Source organism: Branchiostoma floridae, unplaced genomic scaffold (assembly GCF_000003815.2).
Source record: "Branchiostoma floridae strain S238N-H82 unplaced genomic scaffold, Bfl_VNyyK Sc7u5tJ_1457, whole genome shotgun sequence".
In the NCBI taxonomy this organism is placed as follows: domain Eukaryota; kingdom Metazoa; phylum Chordata; class Leptocardii; order Amphioxiformes; family Branchiostomatidae; genus Branchiostoma; species Branchiostoma floridae.
In genome coordinates this window covers 212,466-223,822 of record NW_023365723.1, presented here as the reverse complement: position 1 = coordinate 223,822, position 11,357 = coordinate 212,466, and the positions used below count along the sequence as shown (strand labels likewise).

Below are 11,357 nucleotides of genomic sequence, written 5' to 3'. Positions count from 1 at the left end.
ATTCATACTATTCAGAACGTTCACAGTATGTTTAGCCTTACTGTCATCGAAGAAGTTAATACATAGCATACTGCTTTTCAAGAGTTTTCTCTCTTGTTCAATATGATGGCATATGAAACATAATAAGGACACGTGATTTTCATCTGCTTTTCACTAGCACAGAGGAGGACTGCACCACGTTGCGTTTGGCTCACTTTCTTGAAACACACTAATAGACTCACCATTAATATCAACATCAATAAATAACAAAGCAAAAGATAAGCTTTACCTGGCAATACAATACCCTTAATATCCCGTCCAACGTCACCCATCCCATCCCCCATCTTTGAAAGTCGCTTTCATATTGCATCAACATATGAAAAACGAACCCCATCCACGTTGGGGTAGGGAAATAATGAGATGTGTGGGTTCAAATCATTCTTAATATTAATATAACTACCATCTAAGTTACTACCATGCTGAAAAAAACCTTTTTGCATCCACTTTTAGTTTGTTCATAGTTCTCTAAGCAGGTGACCTGTTTTTCAAATGTTTCTTAATTTGCTACTTTAACATTATTCTATTAAGGCTTTAGAAGTACTTACATGGCACCCTGCGTTCTGCCCTCTCCGACTTCAACCTGTGGTACTTGGCCACCAATTAGATGGCCACATGTTCCAGCTCACGATTGGTTGGGAACATTGCTGGCTGCAGCGTCTCCTGGACACTAAATCAAATCACCACAACTTAAAGTATACATGTGAACACGAACATTTGATCAACTCTACTCAATGTTTCTGACTTAATGTGACATAGTTGTGGCAATAAGTCACATCAGATCCAGTCCGACAATCTACATTTTTTTGTGCAGACATTTGATCGCCTGTCTGATCAAGTCTATCTGAGACCTTACTATAGCTCTGGTGCATGGCCGTTCTGAAAAGTTGGCTCTGCCTGCTGTTGTTGCCCTGCTCCAGAGAACATGGCTCTGGGGGGAGGCTTACAAGTGGACATGAATGCTGAGCGCTGCTGTTAAGGCCCTACTCCATATACGTAGTAAACACGGCACCACAGAAAGTATGAGATGCAGGTGGCCATACCCACTTGAAGAGGTCCCGAACTGTCCCTCTGTTTCTCTTCCACGCGATGTTAACGTTTTGGCGATTTTTCCCGTTGTTAGGCAGGCCACATTGGACAGCAACTCGATCCCAATTGGTGAATCTTTACAATAATACTTTCATCTAAAGGCTGACTCTTTCGTTCGAAAATTCTATTACTTTAAGGTCATTTATAGACACTGGTATAGATTCATGAGCGTGTAGTAAATACAGACAAGACACGAAAGAGAAGGTGGTTTTCTGAGTTATCATCTTTATTCATGTGTAAAATTCATGTGTAAAATAGACTACTCCAGAAATAGTCCAACTATTGCAGAAATATCTTTAGCAATCCTATGGCTATTGTAGGTACACATGGTCAGATCTGATTCATTGTGACAAAGAAGTGCCCGAATGACCATTTTCTACTCTTCTGTAACTTTGATCCCCCTTTTTATGTTGTTACATTTCACCGTCACAGTTGTTTTATTTTCGTTAAGAAGAAATAAGGATATTGTACTCCCTGTCATAGTTATTCTTGATCATCAAGAGGTCTAGTCTAAAAGCAAAACATTCATCTGCTGTCAAACAAGACACATTTTAACCATGCCGTAAGTTGTCACTCTGATCTGCCGTTAACGTATGTCCTTACAAAGATATATCTATAGTTACATGGCTGTTTCAGGTAAAATGTCTAATGTCAGTTTCCTTCGCCGATCGCTGTGACACCCAACAGCCAGTTGCTAGTATTCAAACTTTCCGTTCAATTTACCGGTCAAATAGCAACATTGGTCACTCACTCACTCACTCACTCACACAAGAAATAACACTGAAAAGTATCAAAAGTTGTTGAAAATAGCCACAAACCTGTCCTTTTCCTGTTGAAGTTCCCAGATTGCCCTGATGAATAAAGATGGCAAAGTAAATTTTATAAGACTTGTGTTTATAACTTTTAAAATAAACCAGTGTTCATCAAACCTTTTTGCTTACATTTATCTGCTAACATGTAACGCTGATTAACAAAGAGCTGTATCCGCATTAATTATGTATGTGGCAGAAATTCAGCCAACGGTCCGTCACATTCACAGAACGGTATAAAAAATCGAGACAATGGCAGTGATGAAAGTGAATTTCAATATGAAACAGATTCAATTACTTTAAGACATGTTATATGCAACTTGACCTGCCCAAACACAATCAACATGATCTTTTCTCACATACTGACAGATTGTTCCTCCACTCCAAGGCATTACAGAACCCCTGAACAGACACTTGACACCCTAAAGTAAGCGCTGTCAACCATTCTAGTAATGATGTGGCAAATGCTGTTTGTGGCCTCTCTGCACTAGACCGAAACGGAGCAGGGTGCAGGCCTCTTTTTCATGGCAACAGACATTGTTAGCCTGGTTTCCAGTCAGGGTCGTACATGTAAAATCTGCATCTAGCCTCTTACCAGGCGTTTCCCAAGTATCTAGCCTGCTCGCGTTGGTGCCGTCTGGTTCTTTCCATGTGTCAATTCCGTTCTTTTTCAAAGTGGTTGCCAAGAGCTGGAAAATGTTTACCTCAGTCTTTGTGCAGTGCAACGTACTCTCATTTCCTTGATCAGTTTGCCGTGCTCCTTGACACATTAAACGCTGGTTTAGTCGCGTTGAGCTCCGACACGACGTTCTGCAGCTCTTCCTTGCTCATCTTCAGCTTAGCCTCCGGCTCTTCTATTTTGCCTGCGTCCGGTTGCCTCGTTCAAACGTAGCACCACAGTCAAGGGTTAGTTCCTGTGGTGGAAAGGTAGCACAGTGTCAGAGAGACTGCCTAGTATTTTAGCGGGGTATTTTGCTACAGTTCCCAATCATAGAATACAAGTGACAACTTCTATATTAAGAGCACATGACCAATGGAGTTGGTTGAAAGACCTGTCCAGCCATTTCTGCGTGTGGTTCCAGGTTCACCTGGCAGAAAGTGGCATTTGCAGTAGATTATACTTAATCTGAATTCTAGAGGGAATGGGATGTGAATGTCTATTACCTGTTTCAAAGGGCAGTTGTAGTCATGCATGCCATATGTGTCAAAAGGGCCCACCCAGTCGCACAAGTGGGGGTCAACTGTAGTGAAACAAGAAAGCTTTTAAAAAAAGCTGGCCGGGGCGCATTTGGAAGGACTACCTCAAAATTTCATGTTGTGTTCCAGTAAAATGTGCATCATTATTAAACTAGAAGTTTATATCTAAAATCTATGGGAAGTTGGCTGGAAACCTTTGTTCACTGGTATAATTGGATTTTCCGGCGTACTTTTGTGGGCGGAATTGTATCCCTTGTGTGCGCTGTGTGCCGGATATAAAAATCGTAAAAGAAACTCCGGTGCGAGACCACAGCCAAAGGCGGGAAGAGGTCCCGGATGTGCATTGTCGTTCTTTCTTCGTGACAGAAATTTCACAGGCAGACATGGTACGAATATGTAATGAACAGATTATGGACGGTCAATACTTCTCAAGCTTCTGAATCGTTTGGATATGAAAATTATCGTGCTGAAGATATTTATACGTGTCTGGGGGATCCTACTAGACAACTTGTATAACCAATCAGAAACCAGTCTGCGATTCTCCGCCAATCAACGATCAAATTGGCGTGCACTTGGATGCTTGTGGTGCATGGCACAATGTTTTTCCCAGTACTTTGGTTACAATGTGGTGCAAATGGAAATGCTGTGTTTGGTTGTTGTAGGTTCTCTTTCGTAGATACAAACTCTGGTTTAACCAAGGTGTATGTGTGTTGTTGTTGAACTTGAAAGCAGTTTTCTGACTCAATCATAGAAGAAACATTGCTAGTCAGATTGATAATGTGTATACCAGTAGGTTCAACTGATAAGAAAACATTTTCTGCTTGTACTGGGACAACCTCAAAATTGCATGTTGTGTTCCAGTTAAGTTGTTGCAAGAATGAAACTAGATTGCTGTTTGAACTGTGCATGCTTAAAGTAGAAGTGCCATGGCTATCTGGCAATGCTGTTATGGGACTTCTGGCATGTGAGTCATAAACAAAATACTTGTTATCAGCGTGCAACAATGCTACTGTTGAACCAGTTATTCCATGTGCTGTTATGAAAAGACAAGTGTTGGATTCAGCAAATGCTGCTTCTAGGGCTTTCTTTAAGGTGTAATAAGGATAGACTGCTTCTGTGGCAAATATGTCTCCAGTGTAAGACTCTTTTATTGATACACGTACAGTATTGTTGTAAAGTTGCAAATAGTCTGGAATATCATCAACGGAGAGGAACTCCACACCAGATCTTAGTGATGGTTTTATGTAGGTGTATAGTGCATCTCCTTGAAAAAGTACACCATCAAGGTCTGTACTTGTCCAGGTAATTGCTTGTCTGCAAGTACTGTGGTTAACAACTGCCATTAAAGCATTTGCAGTGCATTGTTTGCCTCTATTATCTCCACTGAAAATGATGTCACCTTGGTGGTATTTTCCCGATAAAATAGATTCACACATTGTTCACAATATATGTGTTCTTTGCTTGACTTTATTTGCACAATGCACAGTGCTCAGTGGCACGATTGAGTCTGGTGTGTGCAAAATGCACAGTGCTCAATGGCACGATTGGTCTGGTGTGTGCAAAATGCACAGTGCTCAATGGCACGATTGGTCTGGTGTGTGCAAAATGCACAGTGCTCAATGGCACGATAGGTCTGGTGTGTGCAAAATGCACAGTGCTCAATGGCACGATAGGTCTGGTGTGTGCAAAATGCACAGTGCTCAGTGGCACAATTGGTCTGGTGTGTGCAAAATGCAGTGCTCAGTGGCACGATTGAGTCTGGTATGTGCAAAATGCACAGTGATCAATGATCTGTTAATAGGTCTCAAGGTCTAATTTGGTTGGATCAAGGACTCTCTTTCAAACCTCTTTGGTTGGATGCAAAATGTAATGCGTAGATTTCAGCAGAAGAAGTATAAATGTGTACTGTGTAAAATCTTATTGAGTACAGACTTTTGCTAGCTGTAAGTTTCTGTATATTACTGTGTCACTTGTATATATAGCAGAGAACAGTCTAAGGCGTCACTGAAACAGAAAGAAAATATTGTCTTGATCACATAACATCTTACTAGTACCAACAAAAAGCAAAAATCTACAAAAGTTCAGGTGTGACATCTTGCCAACTGCTTTGCTGATTGTTTAACAGTTAGCTACAATCCGTTGTTTTCTACTATTCTTTGGAAATGTATGTTTTAATGTATTAGAATCCGATCCATCTTTTCAACTTGTACGATATTTTTACAATCAAAAATGCCCTGCATAATGCCTCGCATCGGCTCAAGCACAGTGCACCATTAAACTATCTAAATTCTCGTCAATCCCCACACACTGGTTTTACTAAAAAAACTATATACCGTTCCTTGGAAATATGTTTCAATGTGTCCGAATTCATGATCACTATCTTTTCAAATTGTACGTTACTCTTACGATCGAAAATGTCCTGCAGGACCTCCTGCAGCTGCATATATAGACGCACGCCCCCCTCCCACCCGCACGTAAACTGTTCCAATCGTTGCACAATAAACTTGACTGTATACCCTCCACAAAATCTTTCGTCAAATGTCGTGCTCATTTTACTCACATGACACTACGCCTTAGAATGTAATGTTATATTTTAATACATCCGAATTCCAGAAAGATAACTTTACAAACTGTACCAATTTCTGTACGATAAAAATCTCACCTCCTCCGCACCGTCAACGCCCGTGAGGGTATTTACCGGAATAACCCGAAATGACCCGGAATAACCCGGAATAACCGTAATATTTCTTGTTCCCATGGCCATATATACATTATTTTATGCCAAAATATTGCATTCTGCGATCTTAACTTATCAAAGCACACTGTATTTCGGTAGCTTTCATCCTTTATTAAGGTTATTCCGGGTTATTCCGGGTTATTCCGGGTTATTCCGCTAAATACCCGGACCCGTCAACGCTATCGCAAAATGAACCGTGCGATTTAACGACAACTCCTCAAATGTTACATGACCAGTGTTTTACTGCAAATCAAGAAACATTTTCCTTTCCTAGACTTTGCTAATGAGCGCTGCAATGTTTTCTGTACGAGTAGAGGTCATGGATAAACAGTATTCTTACAACGTTTATTTGAAGGGCTAAGAAGGGCTGAGAATTGTCGTAAAAACGCACGGTACATTGCGTTTATTTGAAGGGCTGAGAAGGGCTGAGAATTGTCGTAAAAACGCACGGTACATTTTGCGACCATAGCAGACCCATCCAAGGACGAACCATTAAACCGGGGACAAAGCCGGGCGCCTTCGGCGCCCCGGCAAAAATGCCATCTGCCACATTAGACTCCATACAATAACTAAGTGTTCCTTCGTAAGGATTAACTCAGGAAGGATAATGTTCAGATCATCTTAAATGAATTGCAAGTATGTAGTGCTGTACAGCGAAAAACAGGCACTTAAACAAAGAGTATTTATATTGTTTAAAGCAGCAATTTGTGTAAATATATTATGTGAAAGAAAATGGCACATTTGCTGTTCTATACAAACACATGAAAAAATATCGTAACTGTGGTATTGGACAATTCTATTGTTAAACCATAACATTCTACACGACAGCAATTAGGCTAATTATATCCGCTGTGGCACTCCACAGGAGCTATCTGGACCATGCGATGAAGGATATTCAGTCAGTTGCTCTTCTGTCAGAGGCAGCCAGCATAATAGACACCTGTTATTGCGTTGGATACATGCCCGACAAACGTTGTGCCCGTTGCGGTATGCTGTAGCATCCTTCAACACTCCAAGACTGGAGGAAAATGTTATAAAGAAACTAAATTATTACACTAAACGCATTGAAGCTCGTCTAATTTGTTACAAAGCGACCTTGCATTATTACTGAGCATGAGCAGACCCTGCAGTTCAAAGATACTTCGGCAGGCTTCTTGTTACTGAATGAATTACTGCCAAGGGCACATCATCAGTAGACTTCGCACTACTCTCTCCGCCCGCATCAACTGATTCTTCCCTTATCAAGGCAACATTTCAGAGGTGCATTGATAGCCTCCTAAGTCTGGACTCTAGAAGACATGTTTAGAATATACAAATAATTTTCATTCAGACAGCATTCTGGTTGATTGCGATTTTTTTGTGTAAAGGTTTGTTTCTTCCTACTCTTCATCGATGCTCATGTCCTCTTCCTGCAAAAGCCATGTTGGAAAGGCAATAAAGGTTTTATGCTGACCTATTGATCCTATTAGGTCTTTTTTTTAATTCACACCGGCAGAAAGAAAGAAAGTAAAGCTTTTTTTTCCGTAAGTAAAGCTTTGTGTAGGGAACAGTGGTATGTCTGAAAGTCATTCTTTCCTCGCCTTCAGATTCATTTGCATTGTCAGCTGATGCACAAATTTTTATCTGTGGCCTTTGTTCTGTCCCTTGCAATTGTTCTTACCGTTACGGTAACTCTTGCAACTGTCCTCACAGCATCCTGTGGTGTATTAGTTACCAGGGCAAGGTAAATGTGGACTTTTGCCTGGACCGAGTTTGGCTTTTTAACACTTGCCGAAGTCTCACATTGGGACATGAATCCCTGCCAATGGAGGAAGGCATGCTTAAAAAGAACTACATTGACTAAATACAAAACTATATACATGAACATGGACTAGGATATCCAAACAAAGGGACTGGTATATATTGAGATTGGACTTAGTTTAAGAGCTGCACATATACATGTAATTGCTAAAAATTGTAAGCAGTCTTAAAAATGTAATATCCATGGCTCAAAATAGGAGCATCTTTCTGAACGTAATACTTTCAGATGTACTGTTTTAACTTTTTGTTACCGCTATATCAGCCTTAAACCTTGAAGGAAATGCCAGGTAGACATTTTTCTTCCCATCTTTTCCGAGAAACAGGACTGTATAGTCCCTGCTTGTGCCTGATCGAACTTCTGCCACTGACTCATTGACTTTGCAGTTCACTTTTCCACCTCCAGAAGTCTCGCTGTCCACGATTTCCGGTAGTTGGTCTGTAAATGTCTCACCTATGCTACAATAAAGACCGCCCTAGAATAATCGCACAACTGAAAAGACTCACTGCAATACTACAAAGCCGTTCTCGAAAACTTTAGAAAGGAAATACACAAAAAGGTTAAAAAAAATAACCTCTTTAATCTGAGCTCTTAATAGGCATGTCACACCAAAATTTTGGTTTAGGTTAAAGTTGCTGAAACTGCTTTCAAATTACAGATCAGATTCTTCTGATTACAATGCTTTTTATTGTGTTGAAATCCGACAATGTTGAAATTTTCTAGAATTTTTCAAAGTTGAAAAGTTGGACGTTTTTATTAGAAGAGGCTTATCTATTAGCCCTATGGGAACAGTTGACCTCGACATGGCACCGAAAATGACCACAAGCACACAGTTATTTACACACTTTTTAATGTATCTTCCAAACGCTTTAACAAATGTTCTTCAAATTTTCAGCACATGAAGATAATATTACTGGACAGACTATAATATTGTTTTCTCGACATATCATCATTACTTTGTATTAATTAATCCTAATTAACCCTAATTAATCTACTCATCCACAATAGTACCATTCAATTAATCTGCATTTCTTAAACATGCTACAAGATTAAGAAAGAACTTCACGTTTCTAATTCAAAGTAAGACAAATCATTAAAAAATGAAGTATTTGTTAGTTTTCATTAATTACAAAATATGCAAATGAGGGTTATCACCCTCAAGTACTTCCAACAACACATGTAATTGTATCACTTGTCACTATTTGAATTACATATTCCCTGAAATAAACCTAGACAGTGCTAACCTATATTGCATGTTGACGTAAGTACAGGAATGTATCCACACTTTTAGGAACATCAATAAATAATTAAGAATTTATGCTAATTAGCAATATGCTAATGATACATATATGGTGAAAACTATCCACACATTGGCTTTTAATCACATTTATGTTGTAGGCATACTTAAATGGGTTGTACAGATGTAAATTGCATGCTCCTTTTCAGAACTTTTAACAATCAAATGCTTAATTAGCAGTTGTCCTAATTAACATCGTAATTAATGACATTAGTAATAGTAAGTGCTAATTAGTATGCATACATGTTTTACCCATTCTAAAAAATAACTGTTTAGTTCAAGTAACTTTCTGATTATTATTAGTAGGTTGCATTTCTATTCAGTTTCTCTTAACTTAGCTTTTCTTCTTTAAAAATCAAAACAATAATATCAAATAACTTTGAATGTTCGTCACCAATTATTGCAACTCCAAACATGTCGTGTCTAAACTTGATCTGTTGTCTCGGTGTCTGCAGCCTTGTCTCTGGTGAAGTTTTGACAAGTCTCTATTTTGCTGTTTCCGCTGATCTGCCCAGGATATGTCCCTTTGTGTCCACTAGAAAATTATAAAATGATCTCGAAATTAATACCATGCAACTGACAAATTCCGATTGAGCAAGGCGATAATGTGTCTGCACGCAACATATCACTTACGATAGTGAAACGTTTTTTTTTTGTTACAAAATATGCCACATCATCGGTCATGAAAGGTATTCTACACAGTACATAAAATATATTGCCATTCTGCGGTCAAATAGTGCAGAATTTATGATAATATGTTGAATTTATAGCGCAGACAATGTCCGCGGACGTCCGTGATGTCACGCCCCCTCCCCCTCCACGGCCGTGAGCGGGCTGCCTAAAAAACTCTCAAATCGTATCGCTAAAGCCACAAGCCAAACTCGCGTAAATAGAAACAGAAACTACACCATGATGATCGCAATATATCTATATTTGTCACTGTGTATGAACAAAATTGCTAAATTCAAGAGAAATGGCAAAAATATCCACTTACTTTCGGAGGTTTCCCTACTCTGGCCCATAACTTCCGCCAGGAATGACGTAGCAAAATTGTGCAACCACTGGAGTGAACCTCGATCTCTGCCCTTTCACCTGGAATCATTCCCAGACTTCTCCGATTTACGGCGGCTTGTGGCTTTTGAGTTGAAAATTGCATCTCCGCCGGGCGGCCTTCGAAATAGCGTGCCGCGCGCGCGGCGTCAAAACGGGGCATTTTTCCGGCTGTATCTCCAACTTTTATGATTATTAGCTCCTTATTGTATGGATATTGTCAACTAAAAATAAGATAGTATCGTAGTCAACATTCCATAGATTATAGACAACGATTTTGATTGGCATTATTCAAGCGGTTGATTTTTAAGATTTTTTTAAAAACATTTACGGCCCCGCGGGCCGCTTCGTTCTAATGCGGGAACGGGGTAGGTTTGACATGCCTACTCTTAAACGCCCTAAGCTTCCTGAGAAACGAACTCGGAAAGAACTGAAGAAATGAATGATGCACTCCTCAATCCGAACGGCAGCCTGGTGTCGATAAGCCAGGTTGTTCTGCCTCTCTAGAGCCTGACAGCGGGACAAGATTACTGCTTCCTGGCGTGTTTTCTGAGGATAAAAGTGTGTAACGTTATCACAGTGAAAACGGTGCACAAAAACAAAAAGGAAGCCTGGCAAATACAAACTCCGCCCACGTCAACTTGCGCGTTCAGGCTGAGTAGTATAACGGACACCTCTTACAGATTCTGACAGCAAAAGTGAGCCAGCAAAGCAGCCTTAAACAAGAACAAAAATGTACATATTTACCCTAGGGGTGGTGGTGTTACCCTGGTTGTTGTAATTGTTTCCATGTGTGCATTTCGTTCTTTTTCGAAGCGGTTGCCAAGAGCTGGAAAATATCTCTCTCTGTCCGAGTTTGTGCAGTTCAACGTAGTCTCCATTTCCTTGATCAGTTTGCCGTGCTCCGACATTGACACATTAAACGCTGTTTTTCATTGCATTCCGCTCCAACACGACTTTCTGGAGCTCTTCCTTGCTCATCTGCAGCTTAGCCTCCGATTCTTCCAGCCTGCCGTCATCACGTTGAGTTCAGACTCAAGTGCCTCGTTGTTGAAACTAATCTGCTCTAAGTCGGCAATTTCAACCTTGGTTGATCTCGGCTGTCTCTAACAAACTACATATATAAAGATTTTCTTCCTCAACCTTGCTCGTTCTTGACTGTCGATGGTTCCTCGGTGAAGGAAAAAAACAGAACGATAATTACAGTTACAACTAATTACAACTCCTCCACTATTGTCTTGTTTGTTGAATTGATGGTATTGCTGGTGTAAATGCTGATCAGATGTCACCGTGAAGGTAGTGGTTTGACCCCTGACCGCGACCTTGGAGCTTTGCCCCACTGGT

General features: G+C 40.2%; 1 long non-coding RNA gene across 1 annotated transcript; it reads right to left on the bottom strand.

The window, feature by feature from the left end:
* Positions 1 to 8,498: 8,498 nt before the first annotated feature.
* Positions 8,499 to 10,400, bottom strand: LOC118407767. Its single transcript, XR_004830182.1, has 2 exons — positions 9,958 to 10,400; positions 8,499 to 9,498 (listed from the first exon to the last, which is right to left on the bottom strand). It is a non-coding gene; the product is annotated as an uncharacterized LOC118407767 (long non-coding RNA).
* Positions 10,401 to 11,357: the final 957 nt, after the last annotated feature.